A 17,812-nucleotide genomic window follows, 5' to 3' on the forward strand; every position below is an offset into this window, starting at 1 on the left:
GACCTTTTGGCTTGTGCTAATCTCCCTTCAAACAGGACATAGGTACAGTGAAATGACCAGGGATCTAAAAGACAATTGTTTCTGCCCTGGTATCCACAACATTTCTAACCATGTTATTTCCCAGTGCCCTGTCTGTAAATCTCACCAAGTTTTTGGAGGTAACTGGTGTACCCCAGGGAGTCCTTCAAGACCCACACTACCCTTTACGGCACCCCAGATGGACTTCATAGGTTTTCCTCCAGCCTGAGGCTATTCTCACTGCTTGGTGGTTGTCTACACATTTATTGAATGGACTGTGCTATCCAACCAAACATGCTGATGCTACAAAAGTTATAAACAAACCAATAACATTATTCCTTGTTCTGGCATTCCTTTAAGAATTGAGTTGATCAAGGAACTCAATTTACAGCAGGAATAAATCACTTCCTTGAAAAGACCCTGGAATAGCCATTAAAATTCCATACCCCCTACCATCATCCCTAATCCTCAAGGCAAGTAAAACGTAAAACTCTGGACATAAAAAGAACTATAGGAAAAATCTGCCTAGAAATGAATAAAGTAACCAGAAGCATTATCCCTGGCCCTTGTACAGATCCAGAATACTCTAAATTGACCCATTTTGAAGTAGTTTTTGGTTATCCCACGCCTGCTGGCATTTGTAAACCTTCCACTCCTGGACTGGATGAGCATTTTGGGGACTTGAGTGAACAAATCAATGCTATTACTAATCATTTACAATAACTATTATTCTTGGTCTTCACTGGCTGACAAGCCTTGGAAAAAGCCATCGCTTTCTTCCAGGAGATGGAGTGCATGTCAAGATATTTCAGAGAAAGCATGCATTGTCACTTCACTTGGAGAGGGCTGACGAAGTACTGCTAACCATCTATACTGCCGTCAAAATAAAAGTCCTGGATTCACATGAGACACACCAAGCTACATCAGTTTGTCACTTCCATGACAGCTAGAAGGCCAGTCCCCGAGTGACCTCCTCAGGCTCCATCCAGAGGAAGATGACACAGTTTTACCCAAGAATTTCATTTCCATTTATCTTCCCTTGAAATCTCTCTCCTCCCTGACCTGGAAAATGGTCTGACTTACAAAGTTAAACAAACCCCTTCTTCTCTCTTTAATAAAAAAATTAGCTAGAGGTTGTTTGTCGTAACCTATTCTCCCTCTGCTCCCTTTCAAATTGCATCTTGCTTCAACTGACCCTAACTGCTTTTCAACAGTTCTGGAACCACCCCAACACTCACTCACCCCAGGCTTCCAAACCCTGCCCACCTTAACTAGTAAGTCTGATGGCTGGTTGTGTCAATGTCTAGGTAACGCACACGATTCTGGACTCATTTTCGTTTCTGCCAGTGCAAGCCCCTGATGGACCTATTCTGGACAGTGGGCGTATGAAAGGGGATGGTATCTACAAGCAGAAGGACAAAATCGCTCTACCTCCCCTGACGGTAGAGTGATTCGGCACTGGGAAACTTCCATGGAAGCTCAAGGTCTACCCTTTACTCAGGTGAGGTGACTAGAGGGAAATTTTTCACTTTTCATTGAAAATAAAAATGGCACTAGACTCTTCCTAGGTAACATACCAAGAAACAATACTTAATAAAAACTATGTTTTGATTCCACAGACAGCACCTTCAAACTCTCTACAGATATTATAAAATGAGTACAAGACTGATTAACATGATACATTTGCCTGGACCCTGAACAATGTCCTGGTTTCTAGGCCATCAGGTGGGACCTGGACAAGCTTGGCTGTTCCCCTGGTTGGTCTGGACTCGATACTCAAGACTGCACAGGTGTGGGCCAAACTTCTGGAATGACCTGGTCAGGTAATGACACCTATCTCTGGAGCTGCCAGGATCAAACCACAAGTCTTCTCTACTGGGTCTTCTCTGTTTTACAACCTGTTTTGCTCTTATCGCCTGACAGAGGTTCACGGGAAATAGAGACATGCAGATGCCAATATAACTAGTGACAAAGGTCATTGTGAATCCCAGACCCCAACCTGGTAGTCACAGGTTCCACTCCGGCCTTGTCCATGAACAACTCTGGTCTCTATGTGGCAATCAGGTACATAAGGGTTCCCGCCCACGTGTCAGGGCGATGTGGCCTTTGATCCCTGGCTCCTTCCTTCTCCAGGTATTCTTCAAATACTAGTTAAATCACAAACCTGGGCACCATCATGCATAAAGTAGCACCACAGAGACATGTCCAATGAGACAACATAGACAGTCTACCCAAATATCTCAACACTGATTCAGTAAACTCCCCTTTTTCAAGTTGGGGGACTTCTGAGCAAGAAGAGGCAATTCTAAGCATTTCCAAAGAATAGAATAAGAATGGATTGCTCCTATTTGGGCCCTGGCAGCATGCCAACCAGGAGTTAGCTTTAGCCTCTGTCTTCCAAAATCAGCATCTTCTGGATACAACCAACAAGAAAAGCATGAATGGTCATGGACAAACAATGCCACTTCTGTGTAAGTAAGACAGGAGAAGAGCGATGTCTCATCTGAACCATTTAAAAGAACAGATCAACGTTCTCCATCAAATAAAGCAAGCACAATCCCTTAATTGGACTGACCTGTTCTCTGGAAGGGAGACTGAAGTGCTTGGACAGAGCGTGGAGCCATATGTTTGGATTTGTTCTTTTCTGCTTCCCCATCAGTGTTATCATCTGTGTTGTTTCCTTTCGCAAAGCCCTTCCCTTACCTACTGACTTCCAACTTGAGTCTTCTGTGCACAGCAGTCCACCTGGCTCCTGGCCTGTGAAACTTCATGTCAAGTTTTACACAGGGAAATGAAAGGACTAACCCCACCAGAATGGCATGAGACTACTTTACACTAAGAACATCTAAACAAACAGTAGCTGCAAGGCGGGGAAAAGCCCTCTCTCAACTTCCCTTTGATGAGTAAAGCAGGCCTTTCTGAAAATTCAGTTACTATAAACCCTCTCCAAGGGAGTGTTCTGAAAGGGAGGAGGCTCACTTGGCATCGGGACCTTCCAAGGAACTGTGTAAATAAGCCCCATCCAAACCTTCCACGCTTTCCCACTGAGGCCTACGACCCCTACCCCAGCCCTTAAAGCTGGATTACACAGGGCCCCAACCACTTGAACCTAAATTGGGAGAGGAAAAGTTTTCCTCCCAATGACACTTTCTAGACATTTCTGGATACACCAAGAGTATGCTCAAATATACAAGGGAATTTGGAAGCCTGGATTTTATTGAAGGTGGAAGAATTCATTGTACATGTATTAAATGTAGATTCAAAGTACATTGATGAAAAGGATTTCTGGAAATCTTTTTAAATTAGTCTCAATCAAGCTTGGGTAGTCACCCTCTCTGCTAAATAACTGAAGACATTCTTTTTATTTCCCTCAGGGAGAAAGCTATAAACCATGGAAGCTGGAATGATCTGGGACCTGACTGCTGGTGCACATTTAACTTATAGTCTCGAGGGACGTTTGTCCGGCATGAGTTGCAGCCGTCTTACCCCCGAGGATAGCGGCAGAGAGGACAACTCAGGAAGGACAAGCAGGAGCTAATGGAAACCAGTGACATATAAGGGGGTGGGCTGAGATGCTTACCCCCTTTTAAATGTTGAATATAAAACTGGTGAACATTGTAGCAAATTGATGACTTATTCACACAGAGAAAATAATTATTTCAAGTTACACAAAAAATAAGAACAGTATTCTGGGTTTGTCTGAGAGGTGGGTTTATTATTTATAGTCACGTTGGTGTCAAAAGAAGGTAAGAAATGAAACTTTAGGGGAGAAAGCTCCTGAGCAGAAGCCCTTTATCTGCTTTCCTGTGTGTGTGAAGCAAAGTGTGGTCAAACTTTTGCTCTGAAACTGGAGGAGCCATTAGAAGACAGGTGCACGGCCTTCTGTAGTGAGTGTTTGGGGTTCGCGGGGCATGAGGTAGATGAGGGATGCAGAACGCTCTGTTAGAGTGGCAGAGTGTTATAAGCCCTTGGGGGGAAATGTTAGAAAAAGAAATCTAGATTCTTGACACCACCTCGATTTTCTTCTAAAGTGGAGATGAACAGTAAAGGGTGGGTAGGGCCAGTACTGCTCTCTCAGTGGCCTTGAAGACAACAGCCATTGAGTTTATTATTAATAAAATTTCAGGGGAAGGTGGATAGCCATTGGCCCTGGGGGTGCAGTGCTCGGAGGTCACTGTTCAGGAGGTTTGAGACAAGCTAGACTAGCCACTGACTTATCTGTACACCTCACCCATTCTGCTGGGGTGTAAGTTTCACAGGGAGAGGAGTATTTGTTGGGTCACAACAAAGAGAGCTGTGGTGAGGATTAAATAATGTGTGAGGGACCTCCTGGCTGAGCGTGGGTGTTTCCTTACCCACTGTAAGACTGAGTTCACTTATAGCCCATGTGAATATCTATCAGGTTTGAGCGTTAGCTTTGGCTGTGGTCAGCTGTAAATTTGGGAAAACTTATGAGGAAAGTTGATTCTACCATTTTGGAGTTCTTATCATGGTTTACTTTGTTCCCCTTTTCAAGTATTCAGGTGCATTAGAAACCTCATACACGTATGCAAATGTACTAACTCAGCCCTTATTTCACAATGTCAAGTACTAACAAAGATGAGAGGAAAAGTTGTGAAATGGGAGTGCAGTCACTGGAATGTTAGGAAACGTCCACCGGAAGGATCGAGTCTTATTTCACCGACCAGCACGAGGGGCTCTGACGCATGTTGAACCACACATTAGGTCACAGGATACACAGCTTTTCTGCTTCCATGTGTGAAGTCTGAAGGGGGTGAAAAACTAGAGATAATAGTTTCAAATTTACTAATGTGAAAACAAAGACATTTTTGATATTTGAAATTTATTTTGTGAGAAAAATATCCTCTTTTCATCATATGCAACAGATCGAGCAGAAGACATATTGATTGGCAAAAGAGTTTTTTTAAATTAATCAGCTCAAAAAGTTCGCCAGATGTTTTAGCAATTCACTGAATTATCAACACTTACTAAGATTCAATGAAAGATGCCACAAAACAAGGCCCAATGCAATCAATTTTGTTAGAATTAAGAATAATCCTTTGAATGATGTTTGTTACAAAGATAAATGATTTGAACACCTTAACGTACAAGTATAATTAAAATGGCTCTCCAAATGACATTTTTAAGTGTTTTGTTCACAAATTGATGTTACAAGTTTTGGGTTAATGGATGAAAAACATTAAATAAAATATTGTGTAAATACTCTGTTTCATGTTAAATTTAACTCACAAAATTTTAGTACTCGATGGTGGATCTTGTCTGTTGCAATTATTACTGTGCTTTCATTGTGGTTTCCTACTTCCTTCTACATGTATTAATTAGAATTCTACTGGAAGGAAGATCTATAATTTCAATCATTTCTATCAGCATGGACTCAGGGATATATACATTATTCTTTGGCCGTGATCCAATACTATCATTTATAATGATGCTGACATTGTCCTAGCTTTGGCTTCTCAGAGCTCTTCGAAGTTGGCTCCTGTGGCCTTTTCACACACTCCTATCCTCTGCTTTGTTTTGTTTTAAACACTTCCTTATTTCCTTTGGTGCTTTAAGATGCTCTGGCCTCATCTTGTATTTTTCCTGCCCAGCCCTAGAACCAGGAACCGTGGTTCCTTTTACTGATAATATTATTTGGAAACCTAGATGTGGGCAGGAGGTTTGCTCCTTGCTACTGCTGCTGTGGTATCACTGCATCGACGCCCCTCAGTGGACAAAGCTAGGAAATACGTCTATGGCCATTGAACCGTGTATGCACATGTAATCTGTATTTCTACTGAGACATCTAGACGTATTAAATAAATGAGTTCGTGCTGATATCTCTCACTCAGCACCACAGGTTCCTTCTAACCCTGCCTCCATCCTTGCTTATTTGTAAGCTCTTTCTCTGACAATGAGAAACCGGTCTCCTGTTACCTAAAAACTATTAAGTTACATGTTACACTGTGTTTGTGAGCTAGTTACGTACAGTTGGTACAGAATTGCTAACCTGTACCCCTGCGAGAAACAACAGGGTTACGGGATTTGCATTTTGATCTTGAGCTTTACTGTGTCCAATCAATGGTCGAACTGGTGACCTCTCGGTTCACAGGCTGGCGCTCAATCCACTGAGCCACACCAGCCAGAGCTAAAAGACAATTCATACCTTGTCAGGAAAATACACTGTAAGAATTGGCATTTAAAATCTTTAAATTCATAATTCTGTGACCTTTTCAGAAAAACAATGATATGTATGTGTGTTTCTGAAACAATGAAAAGTATAAATGTATAAACCCATTTTAAAAGTTGATCTCTCTTGGGAATATAAATAATCTAGGTGCAAAATGGAAGTGAGCAAGAAAACCATTTAATTCATTTAAATCACTTAAAATGGGTTAAGTTCCTCACATAATTCTAATGTTACATAGATAGACTTCTGGAGAACAGACCTTTTAAAATCTCTTGATTGTTATACTGTGACTTTATAGAAGACAGAATATTTAAATGTAGCAATTTTAACCAGCTGTCAGTACTACAGCAAGAGACTGTTCCGGGGTGGACATTTGCATCATTACCTTGCAACCGTTCTGCAGCAGGTGACTTTCAAACCTAGAGACCTGCAAAAGCAAAGGCTAAGAAAATGCCCATTCAACATTAGGAAGTATGCTATATAGTAATTAGAGCTGTGGGGAAATGTATAATAAAAATAATTGTTACAGGAAAATGTGGACGATTTTCTAAATTTCCTAGCCTGAATACCTTCAGATTTAATAACTAATTTAACATTTAAAAAATATGTGTTCATTGACTTTAGAGAGAGAGGAAGGGGGAGAGAGAGAGAAGGAGGAGGAGGAGAAAAAGAGAAGGGAAGGGAAGAGGGGAGGGGAGGGGAGGGGAGAGGAGGAGAGGGCAGGGAAGGGGAGGGAAACATGGATGTGTGAGAGATACGTTGCCTATATGTTCCCTGACTGGGAATCAAACCCCCCAACCTTTTTGGTGTACGGGATGATGCTCCAAGCAATTGAGCCACACTGGCAAGAGCAAAACCTTAGTTTTATCATCTGAAAGATGAGGTAACAGTACTTATCTTGCAGCATTGTCATTATGATTAAAAATAACAAATAAAAGTTCTTGGGCTATATAGTAGGTATTCGATGGTAACTGTTATCCATTATTTGTCATAGTCTCTCTCCAGGGCTGAGCACAGGCTATCTTGCAGAGTATGTGCTCCATAAATACTCATTGCCCCAGTGGAAAGTTAGATCCCTACTAAAGCCCTGTGCTATACTTAAGTCTGGAAATTGATAAATTAAAATAACCATCAAGGTACTATAAAGCACAAGACATTGGAAAAGAAACAGTTATCAAACGCAAGCATTGTGGGGAAAAGTAAATACATCCACTTTTAAAGTACACCTGAAGGACACAGTAGGTGTCCATGCGTGCCATTTTACAATGACAAGACTTCCACTCACTGATGGGATGGACAGCACCGTATTTGGTGTGAGGAACACCTACACACAGGAGCCACGCCTGACTCAGACCTCCGATTACGGGTCTGAAATCAACCCTGTCCAACACCCCACGTGACAGCCCAGGAAAGCCCCCCCAGTAAGAGAATTATTAAGTGTGACTGTGGACAAGAGCAAATAATAAACTACGGGGAATGTTACTGCAGGAGAAATCTTTTTCTATGATTTGGGGCTACATATTTTGTGGGGTCCGATCACAGGCAGTGTCTCCCAAAGCAGGAGCTCTTTCACACCGGAAACAATGTTATCATTGCCAAAAGCGCAAGGTCAAAGGAACTGGGGGCCTTACCTCTCCATGGGAAGATGTGTTTTGAACTTCTACAAGGAGGTTTTACACAGATATTTTTGAAGAGCAGCCCTGCAATAAACTCAAGGTGGCTTGTAGAAGTATCTGATATCGTCCTCTACATGTTTTCTAAAGGAATGCTGCCAACAGGACTTCCTGTGAGGATGTTCTTTATCTGTGCCATAGCCACCAACCGCATGGCTGTTTAAACTTCAATTTAATTACACTAAAAATTCAGTTCACTGATACACTGTCAAGGATAGTTATAAAGCTATACAGTGGTCCCTCCTTATCCACAGGGGGATGCGTTGCAAGACCTGAGGTGGATGCCTGAAACCGCGGGTAGTACAGAACCCTATATATATTACGGGTTTTTCCTATACATACATTCCCTTTCACTTTAAGGAAGCATTCTACAGCTTCTCTTTGGCATATCCAAATTGCCAGCATCACTACTCATGCTTTTTGGCCATATTAAATAAGAGTTACTTGAACGCAAACATTGCAATACTGTGACAGCTGATCTGATAACTCAGACAGCACTGCGTGACTAACGGGGCGGGTATAAATCCTGGACACAGTGAACAAAGGGGTGAGGTACGTTCTGGGCAGGACAGGGTGGGACACCTAGAGATTTCATCGCACTGTTCAGAATACTGTGCAATTTAAAACTCACCGTATTTTTGGACCATAAGACGCACCTAGGTTTTAGAGGAGGAAATAGGAAAAAAAAAATTTGAAGCAAAAAATGTGGTAAAATATTTAATAACATAAATAACATAATATTTCACCAATGTAAATGTAAGCTACATTCGGACTGTAAGACGCGCCCAAATAGTCAGGATAGGGATGACCCCAGTGAACATAACAATGAGTTAAAGACACCAGACACGAAGGAGTGCGCTGTGCTTGTTCCATGTAGTCAGTGTGCAAACAAGAATGCTGCTCCACTTACTATGTACTCTTCTACATCAGGTTGGTGGGAAACCCTTGTGTGGAAGGAAATAGTAAGTGATGGGAAGGTAACACTTTTCAAGATTTCTTAAATTTACTTTTTGGAGAGAGAGAAACATCAGTTGTGCACCCTCAACTGGAGACCTGGCCTGCAACCCAGACATGTGCCCTGACTGGGAATCGAACCAATGACTTTTTGGTTCACAGGCTGGTGTTCAACCCATGGAGCCACACCAGCCACAGCAGGGAAACACTTCTAGGATGCTGGTTATGTTCTGTGTCTTGAGCTCCTCACTGGTACGATGTGTTTGTAAAATTTCAGCAGGCTGTTCATTCATGGTTTATGTACTTATCCATAGGTGTGAATATTTTAATGAATAGTATTCACCGCCAGAACCTATGGGTAGTAAGAGGCTACAAAAAGATTTGACATTTGAGAAACTTGAGAGGGATTTGAGATACATTATCAGCTTTGCATTAGGAAGATTAATCGTGGCTTTGTAGATGGCAAGGAGAGGAGTTAAGGAGCCGTCCTTAGAAGTAATACAGGCAAGCGACTGTGAAGGTCCGAATTAAAGTAGAGCAATAGGAATGGAGAAGACAGGGTGTAGCTGACATTTAAAGAGCAAACAGAGCTTGGGGCAGGTCCCTAAATTCCCTTCTGCCTCTGGTTTCTTCACCAGCAAAATATTAACAGTGCCTACTTCATTGATGATTATTTTGATGATTTAATAAGTTAAGGGACGAGGGGGTTAGTGATGTTTAAAAAGTAAAGTTCTCATTCCATACTATGCTGAGCAAGATATAAGGTATGGAGATTAGAAAGCTTTAAGAGAAATATCTTAATTTGGAAAGGTCCATGGAAGCCTCCTCGTCTAGGACTGGGTCAGTGTAGGACACAGGGTGGAAGGCCAAGATGAGGAAAGAGACAGAACCTGTCAGAATCTGGGCTTGAAAGGTCCTAAAAAGCCACAGGGGAAGCGTTAGGGATCACTCCCTCTACCGAGCCCACGCACCAGACCGGGAATTGAGGGCACGCGTAGGCGTTTCATCTGCGGTTCCCCACCCTCCAAACGGAGACGTCGGGCTGGAAAAGAGGCCAATGGCACAGGAGTTTTTCCGTGCTTAACCAATCGGATGCGCTCAGGACGCCCCCCGTCCAGTGATTGGCAGACAGCATCTCCAGGGCTCTCGCGAGGGTGCAGGTCGTCTGGTCCTCGGTCACTAGGTCGGGCTGCTGGAGGTTGCTCTATTACCTAGAGACCTGCACCGACTCCCCCCTCGGAGCGGAGCCGGAAGGGCCGGGGACGCGGCCGTGGAGTTGGACGAGCCTCAGGCGAGGAGCTGCCTTTCTTAGGACCCGCCCCCGCCGTGCCAGAGGCCCGCGCGAGGCGCGGCCGGGGCTTTGCGTTCTTCCTGGCACCGGGGCCGGCTTTGCCTCGCGCTCACCTGCCTTCTCTGTAGGTGCGGAGAGTCGCCGTCAAAATGGCCCAGCTGCTACCTGGCAGAAGGAACCTGTGGTCGTAAAGCGTGACTTGATTAGGCCCTGCCAGGTACTAACGTTCACGCCGTGTTGAAGGGTTTGCAACCTTGAGTGAGCTTTTGAATTAAAAATAGTGGATGGCGTTGTGGCTCTCCTGTTAATACACTTTTGAATGCATGCAGTGCAGTGTGATAGGATGCGAAGAGGAATTAGCTGTCGGATTTAAATGATCGGTTCCTGTTGTCCCAGATGATTTCTAGCTCGTGCTTTTTCTGCTAATTTAGGTAGTTCAAGTGGGTGTACGGTCACAGTTTGTTTCTAACACAGACACTTAAAGCAACCCTATTCACCGCCCAAAAAGGTAACGCAGATTCTTTCAGTAAAGGACCATGTCAGTACATATTGAATTCTTGCACTTGGCAAACAACACAAAAGAACTTTATACTTAAGGCTAAAACTCTTGAGCCTAAGTATGTTAGCAGTGCCAAAAAAAAGGGGGGGGGGGCAAATGAGGATTGGGAAGAGAATATTTAACCCCATAGATACCTGAATTTTCTTGTACATTTCATGGAGAATTACAAATGTTGGCAAGGATATGGGGAAACTAAAACCGCTGTGCGTTGCTGGTAGGAATGTGAAATGGTGTAGCCACTGTGATGAATAGTTTGGTGGCTCCTCAAAAACTTAAACACAGAGTTACCATGTGATCCAGCAGTTCCACCTCTTGGTGGTACACACCCAAAAGAGTTGACAGGAACTCGTTTACTTGTACACGAGTGTTCATAGCGACATTATTCTCCGTAGACAAAAGGTGGAGACAACCCAAGTGTGCATCTAGAGGTGAATAAACAAAATGTGGTTGGAATGTACGTACAATGAAATATTTTTCGACTTTAAAAAGGAGCGAATTATACCTGTGACAGGGTTCAAGTTAAACCTGGAAATCATGTTAAGTGACATAGCCCAGACCACAAAGACAAATACTGTAAGGTTCTACTTATTTGAGGCACTTAGTGCAGTCGAATCCCTAGAAACAGGAAGTGGACTAGAGGCTGTGGAGGACTGGGGAGAGGGAAGAGGAGGAGCACCTACTAGGTGGGCACACAGTTGCTGTTCGTGCTGATGGGAAAGGTCTGGGAATGTGATGGTGGCCCATTGTGAATGCAGTTAATGCCACTGAACTGTACACTTAAAAGTGGCTAAAAGAATGAAAAGAATTTTATGTGTATTTCACCACAATAAAAAACAAAAAAAATACTCATCATTAGATAAAATCTAAAGTCACAACCAATCATTGAAAAACCTGGTTTAAATTTAATTCTAGTATTTGCATTGTTCAGCCATAATTTGTGAAAACCCTTTCATACTTCAAGAACTAAATGAAATAAATTTGTATTCAAAGTTCACAACATGCTGTTTCTCCATGTGTGTGTTTATTTTAAACTCAGAATGCACTGGGGAGTATTTTCAGGATGAATATGGGTAACAATACTTAATGTGTCAGAATTCCTAGGGACCCAACTACACATACTGTATTCAACAGACTGGAGACATCATCGGTATCCACTCTCTTGTTATGTACTTGGAAATAAACTATTTTGGTATTTTGCATTTGAGACTTTATGTCAACATCATTAGAAAAACCATAATTTCAACCTATCTCATTCTAAATATACACCCAAGACAAGTGTTCTTAGGTTGTATTTTTTATTTTTAGGAGGTTTTTTTTTGGGGGGGGAGGTAAATGCTCCCTACACATAGTTAATGTATTTCAAGTACAAATTTTCTACCCATTTGACAAGTGAGAAAATGCTGATTCATTTTCTCCCCTTCTGTAGGTGGGGAAATAGGAGGAATTCAGGCTGAGAGGGTATGTTGCTGAAAGCTTCATCAGCTCCTCTAGAGATATTTGCACTCTTCTGTTGAAATTTTGTCTCATTTTTCACCTGTGGCTCGTGCAGTCAGCAGAGTGGTTGTTACTGGGACGCGTCACAAATTTCAGCTGGCCACCACAGTGCTTTCAAGGTTGCCGTCCAACTTTGTGAGTAGAGGTGAATAGAATTATTCTTTTTTTTTAATCATAAAAATGAGTGACCATCATTGTTAGAGCAAAGAATTCAAATTAAACTTTGTGCAAAGTTAAATAAATCTGTGGGTGAGACACTTGAAACGTTAAAAGACAGTTATGGTGAAGAGGTAATATCAAGAGCAAGGGGTTTGGACTGGCGCAAAAGGTTTAAAGAAGGCAGAGATGACATCCAGGGTGAGGCTCGAAGTGGCCGTCCAGTCACCCAAGGAGCCCATGAAAACGTGGAGGGGGCGGTTTGCTCAAATAGCCCATTAACTGTAAGAAAAATGCTGAAAACTTAAATGTCGATAAGGAAACAGACTCTTTCTGAAAGAAAACTTGTGGTCGATGAGTCTATAGAGACCAAACCCAAATAGAGCTGCACAGGAACCTGCCACTTGGCTGTGTGTAGGTTCAGGGTACAATCCTACAGTTTTGTGTCTTTGGTCTGAAGAAAGTTCAGGTTGTGTCTAAAATGGACTGAGCTTCTTCAGACATGTTTCACTGGCTCTGTGGGTCCATGATTTAAGCGGAGTGCGACCGGTACTGTTGAGTGTGACACAATAGAGAACACGGAGCTTGCAGTGCATTAGGAGGAAGCTAGCAAACTGCGGCCCCCAAATGAGGAAATAACATGGGAGCATGGCTAACATTTCTTTAAGGTGAGCTCATTTGAATAAAAAATGACCTGATTTTGGTCAAAAGCTCATAAAACCTTCTACTCTTTATGCAATCTTAATCCCAATTTTAAACAGTTTTCTATATAAACTATGCAGGTTTGGAATTTGATATGAAGGGCAGACAGATAAGCTGGGGTTTTGATCTCTTCCCGGGGATCAGGAGGAGACTCCATAGGCTGAAAGGGATGTCAACATTTTCCATGTACTACTGAGTGTGGTGGTTTTGTCTTAAGATTCTGTTCTAATAAGCATTCATCAAAAGGAAGGCGTTATCTTGCATATTCCTGAGACCATAAATAGCTTCAAGAACATTATGGCCAAGTCAATTGGTAGCTTTGCTGAAACACTAATACAAAAGCATCGGTAATTCATGTCAGAGTTGATAGAGCTATGGTGTTCTTATACAGAAGTAATAGATGAAAATGGTTTCACATAAAAGAAGTTTTGATAAACCTAGAAAATAATGCAAGGGAAAGAATTTCAGATATCTGTGCCCATTAACCTCAGCAATTTTAGTTAAGGAGCTAGTCCAATCATGCATTGTTCCTTCCCATAAGAATACATTTTGAGTTCAACAAGTAGGAATTTCTCATTCAGAAACTTGGATTCTTCGCCCCAGCATCCTTCCCAGTCTCCAGTGCGCCCCTACCATCATGCAGTACTGGTATTGCTGCAATGTAGAGCACCAAAATTTCCATACATTGGACACAGTTAGAGCCCTGTGGTAGTGACCCTGAGACAACTAGTTTTATTTGTTATAGTATTTCTTTTCAAAAGCCTCCCAGAAGTTCAAGTTTACATTTCACGGAATATGAGCCAAAACTAATTGAGGTTGATTATGGAAAAATTGTCTCGTTTTAACGGTCCGTGTTCGCTCTGGGACACTGCTGGCTAAAGCTGCGCGGCCCACACGGCAGAAATTGTGCGAGTTAGAGTAACTTTTTCCTATTGTCATGTTTCCATCACTGAATTTTTATAACTTGAACTTTGGACGGTGTTTTGTACTGTGGATTGAAATTCATTAAAAGTATACCTAAGCAACTGACATTCCAATAAACCATAGGTTGACTTTTTATAGTTTTGATAGTCTGTGTTTTATTATGAGGTTCTTGCCAATCCTTCATATTGTAGCCCCGTGTTCATGTCTCTCATGCTTTAAGCCTAAATGAATTCTAAGTTCATTGCCACACCTTGGTGTTTTTTAGTGACTGATGAGTAGATAAGATGTACCCCTACTTCCTCACCCATAAGCACTAATCAAACAGTGTAGGAGGCAGTGCGGTGTGGTGAGGTTCCAGCTCCAGCTGCATTTGTGGCCTCAGGCTTTCCATCCACATTGGTTACCCGAGGCAGCTGTTACAGATTACCGCAGACTTGGTGGCTTGAACAACAGAAATTTATTTTCTCACACTTCTGGAGGCCAAAACTCCAAAATCAATTTCACTGGGTCAATCAAGTATACAGGAGTGGGCAAAAGTAGGTTTACAGCTATCCATGTGGCAATAATGCAAATAAATAATACAATAATTAATAAATGAAAATACAAGAATAAAGTCTAGTTCACATACTCATAACTATCAATCTACTTTTGCCCTCCCTGGCTGGTGTGGCTCAGTGGACTGAGCACCGGCCTGCAGACTGAACTGCCACTGGTTCGGTTCCCGATCAGGACACACGCCTGGGTTGCAGGACCTGTAATCGATGTTTCTCTCCCTCTCTCTCTCCCTCCTTTCCTATCTGTCTAAAATAAATAAATGAAATCTTTTTAAAAAATCTACTTTTGCCCAGCCCCTGTAAATAAACAGGCGTAATGCATTTCAGGCAGAGGGAAAGCAAGTGCAAAGGCCCCAAGGAGAGATGCGTTTAAAGGTGTGGGAGAAAGCAAAGTGAAGCTGCAGAGAAGTGACCTTATGACCTTACGGGAAGGACGTCGTAAGTTTGTATGCAGGGCTAAGGTGGACATTTCAGGCTGTTCTGAAAACGGCACCTTGCTTCCTAGCCTCTCAGGCCTCTGACTGCTGTGACTTTTACCTAAAATGCTCTCTACCACCCATACATTTCCCAAAGTAGATACTTTACTGTAACTACTATCATCCCTTCCTGCATTCCCCACCCCCCGGCCCTGCCACCATACGCAAGTGCTTCTGTTCTGGATTTCTGGAGCACCCTGTAATGGCCTTGTCATACAAGAATGTTCAACGGCTGCTTGTTTACTTGCCTGACCGTCCTGCCCCTCCATTCCGCGGGCTCTGTACCACGACAGGAAAAGTCCATCGTGGTTCCCACCACATTCCTAGGGTCTAGCCGAGTGCCTGGCATATTACAGGTTCTCAAATAGTTAAGCATAAACCCCCATGACTGTAGTACAAGGAACACTATCACTTATAATAAAGCTTAATATCAATCATTGTATTGAGTTGATTGGCATATGGCATTCAAGTGAGTGGCTTCCAGCCACCTGTTCTTAGGAGCAGCATCATAAGAGCCTGGGTTCAAATCCCCACACTTCCGTGTAATCTCAGACCAGTTACTTCTTAGCTTCGGTTTATCTGTAAATTGGTAATCATTGGAGTTACTAAAGTCGAGTTTATATATAGTACATCTAATTACCTGGTGCGTAGTAACCACTCAGTAAATGTCATATTCGTTGGTAGTATGATAGGATCGTTTTTATAATACTGTATGGTCCTTGTGATATTAGAACAAAATGACAATACTGGTATTTAGCATTTTTGTACTACTGAAGTGCTGGTGGCTCTAATGTTTAGTAAATCACAGAGCACCTACTATGGGCCAAGCACTACTCTAGGTATTGTGAACAGCAGATGAAAATGAGTGTACGTGGTTGCAACTGATCCATCGCTAGAGGCCTCCAGGGTGAAGGCCTGTGCAGCTCCCCAGCTGAGCGGTGTGACTAGATAGTGAAGTGAGAGAGGAGAGGAGGGTATCGGCAGGACAAAAAGCCTTTACAAGGTGAAGTCAAATGCTAAGTAGATAAAGGGAAGGCAAAATCGAGAGAAAACAGTCCTAAAGCCTTAGAAGGCTACAAACAGCAAGTTCTGGCAGAACAAGGAAAGCATAAAGTACCACATCAACAGTGGTCCAGTGAAGGTGGAAACGGGCCAAGAAAATGACAGTATTTTCTAGCTACTGCCAGGATGAAAGATGTAAAACTGTGTGTGTTAAAGTCGAACTCCAGGCTCCAGCGAGTTTCACAAATGCCTCCATTCCACTGAGTCCTGGTGGTGGCCCTTTGCGCTTCGAGGAGTTGGTTGGGCTCAGTGAACAGGTGGAGACCCTGAGTCTGCCACAGACCCCCTCCCTCTCCCAACCCCCAACTTCATTAGTGCAGCTCTGTTTACACTTTGGTTTTCCAAATAATTTTGGTAAAAAGGGTGTTGCCCAGTTTGAAATCCACGAGACTGAAGGACAGCAGGTGAAAGTTGTGAGCAGTTTCACAGCCGGGGAGTGAAACACTCGGGGGAGAAACAGGGAACTTATTTCCTTTAAAGGTGCTTCACAGACTTCAGGATTCAGAATTATAGAGATACTAGAACTGCACCATTCAATATGACAACTATTAGTCACATCTGGCTATTTACATCAAAAGTAAAAAAAAAAAATCAGCTGTTCAGTGGCATCAGCTACATTTCAAGTGCTCAATAGCCGCGTGTGGCTAAGGGCTACTGCCCGGGACAGCAGACAGTAGAACATTTCCGTTACTGCAGAAAGTTTTTATTGGCTATATTGTTTTAGAGATTCTATGGTGCAGCCACCTTGTTTTACAGAAGAAGAATCTGTCAAAACCTGGAAATGGTGTAGTAGGCTGAATACTGGCCCCCTAAGACATCAGGTCCTAATCTTAAACCTGTGAATGCTGCCTTAGTTGTAAAAAGGTCTTTGAAGATGTGATTAGGTTAAGGATCTTGAGATGGGAAGATCATTTTAGATAATCTCTTTGGCCTCTAAGTTGAATTACAGGGGACGTTAAAAGAAGGAGGCAGAGGAGATTCCGTGTACAACGTTGGCCTTGAAGACTGAAGAGATGTGACTTCAAGCTGAGGAAAGCTGGTAGCCACCAAAAGCTACAAGCCTGGGGGAATAGAACCCACCTACCCCTTTACCCCCCCCCTCCTGAGGAGCATACTATTACAAAGAAATGCATTAGTTTTCTAGTTTTTGGCTAACTCCATTTTACTTTTAGAATGTACTACTACTTCCTTCTTCCTTTGTACATGAATAGCTCCCTTCTGACATTTATCAACCATGAATGAGCTGGGTTTTACCGCACGGAAGGAATGAAAGGGGACAGGGCAAGACCGCAGGTTTATTATTAGGACTTTCCTACTCGGGAGGAAAAAAAGTGGATTAAAAGAAAGTCTGAGGGAGATATAAGGGTTAAGGTGTGTTTATGCAAGACAGTAAAAAAGAAGAGGACCACATCTGCACAGTAGTGGCTGGGTGCTGGAATGTATTGATACATTTTACTTCATTTCTTCTCTCCCCCCAAATCATCTTAATCACATCCCCAACCACACACTATTTCAAGTCCTATCATTTCCTGTTAAAAAACATTTCATCAGTTTTCCATTGTCCTTACCCTAAAAGACAAACTCTATCAGGGTCCCCTGCATGGTCTGGTCCCCAAGCTCCCCTCTTCTCGGGCCACTCTGCTCCTACAAACTTAAGTTCTGTTTCCACTTCTGGGTCCCTAAACGGGCCAAGTGCCTTCCACTTCCATGTCCAGGCTCTACCGAAATTTGATTTGGTGCCTGTAGATCCCCAACCCCA

At 42.7% G+C, this 17,812-nt stretch overlaps 1 long non-coding RNA gene across 1 annotated transcript; it reads left to right on the forward strand.

The window, feature by feature from the left end:
* Positions 1–1,409: 1,409 nt before the first annotated feature.
* Positions 1,410–4,101, forward strand: LOC123477985 (uncharacterized). Its single transcript, XR_006653074.2, has 3 exons — positions 1,410–1,519; positions 1,638–1,841; positions 3,393–4,101. It is a non-coding gene; the product is annotated as an uncharacterized lncRNA (long non-coding RNA).
* The last annotated feature ends 13,711 nt before the right edge of the window (positions 4,102–17,812 follow it).

This window comes from Desmodus rotundus, chromosome 4 (genome assembly GCF_022682495.2).
Source record: "Desmodus rotundus isolate HL8 chromosome 4, HLdesRot8A.1, whole genome shotgun sequence".
NCBI lineage: Eukaryota > Metazoa > Chordata > Mammalia > Chiroptera > Phyllostomidae > Desmodus > Desmodus rotundus.